This window comes from Sinocyclocheilus grahami, unplaced genomic scaffold (genome assembly GCF_001515645.1).
Source record: "Sinocyclocheilus grahami isolate Dianchi unplaced genomic scaffold, SAMN03320097.WGS_v1.1 scaffold3927.1, whole genome shotgun sequence".
Classification (NCBI taxonomy): domain Eukaryota; kingdom Metazoa; phylum Chordata; class Actinopteri; order Cypriniformes; family Cyprinidae; genus Sinocyclocheilus; species Sinocyclocheilus grahami.
Genome location: NW_015508959.1, coordinates 3,870 through 5,475, shown reverse-complemented (window position 1 = coordinate 5,475; position 1,606 = coordinate 3,870). Strand labels below are relative to the sequence as shown.

Below are 1,606 nucleotides of genomic sequence, written 5' to 3'. Positions count from 1 at the left end.
GATTTCTGAAGATCACGTGACACTGAAGACTGGAGTAATGATGCTTTGATCACAGGAATAAATTATATTTTAAAGTACATTCAGATAGAAACCCGTTATTTTAAATCACAATAATATTACTGTTTTTGATCAAATAAATGGAGGCTTCATGAGCAGAAGAGACTTCTTTAAAAACATGACAAATCTTACTGATCCCAAACTTTTGGACGGCAGTGTAAGTGGGTTTTGCATGTGACAAATATTATATGTGGCATGTTGCTATATGGCTTTTAGCGTGCTTGTTTCTGTGCTAATGGATTAGCTGTCTTTTGCTTGCAATTTTTGGGTGAACTGTCCTGTTAATTAATGCATATGGACACTGAGAAATAAATAAAAATGGCATGCAACAGGAACAGGAAGCTGTCAAAGCAGCCGGCGGGGTTCTGGAGGCTGTTATGGACTTTCTGCATAATTGCACTAGCAGGTATTAATGCCACACACTGTCTGCTGCTTGCTCTCTGTGCAACTCCAATGTGCCGTGATGAGCCAGATCCACAGTTTACTGAATTCTGCTGCTGCGGCGGCGTGGGACGCCACAATAATTGGCCCTAACAGCATGCCAAATAAAACAAGACTATTTTGGGTAACATACTTGGATGTTTTGTAATTAAAATAGTATTTATTAAAACAAAATCTACACAATTTTATATAAGCATCCATTCAAGCTCAAGTAATTCATTACGCTGTGTTCTAACTTATTTTAGTATTATATATATATATATATATTTTTTTTAGTTATCTTTTTTTTAATTTTAGTTTTAAGATTTTGTAATTGTTATATGTGCCTTTTTTTCCTTTTAAATATTTCTATTTAGCTTTAATTGATTTGTTTTAGTTTTATTTTCAGTTAGTCACCAAGATAATATTTCTAATTTTCGTTTTAAGTTTTTTAACTTCTACTATATATATTTTAGTTCAGTACAGCTCTATTTCAACTATAGAAAACTATTTTTACTAGTTTAGATTTAGTTTTAGTTAACAGTTAAAAAACTCTGGTTCTAACCTGACATGATGCAATACATTTCCAGCAACAATTAATATTTTTCTGAACACGATTAAAACAAAACATTGGGACGCAAATGCAGATTTACATGCTTGGTTAGCGTATGAGTGTTTTTGCATGATTCATTAAAAGAATTGGCTCAAATGAATAAACTTGTCATACTGTATGTTTTGCAAAGATGCAATGGAAAGATGTTTTGTATTATTTCTGTCTTTGCATTGTTTTGCGCCTGAAATATAATTGTTACATGAAAAAAATGTTTTGTTGCATCATGCTTGTTTACGACTTCATGAATCTTTTTGTATGATTCACTAGAAGAACTGTCTCAAAAGAATCTATTAATCAAATTACATTGTATGATTTGCAACGAATACGCAATTCCGGGACACTTCGTGGCTCGCAGCTTGTTTATCCCATTATCACGTTTAATTCTGAAAACTCACAACAATTTTAGTATTGGTTATACTATATCAATATATATTCATATTTTGAATTAGCTTTTTTTTTGTATTTTCATTTTAATTTTAGTTTAAGTTTTAATAATTTTGTTATGCAGTTGTGCCA

The 1,606-nt window shown here is 31.4% G+C and overlaps 1 protein-coding gene across 1 annotated transcript in view; it reads right to left on the bottom strand.

Moving 5' to 3' along the window:
* Positions 1-1,606, bottom strand: part of LOC107576561 (contactin-associated protein-like 5) — a gene marked incomplete at both ends in the record, with an annotated part of 17,304 nt that overhangs the window by 12,122 nt on the left and 3,576 nt on the right. The window lies entirely within an intron of this gene.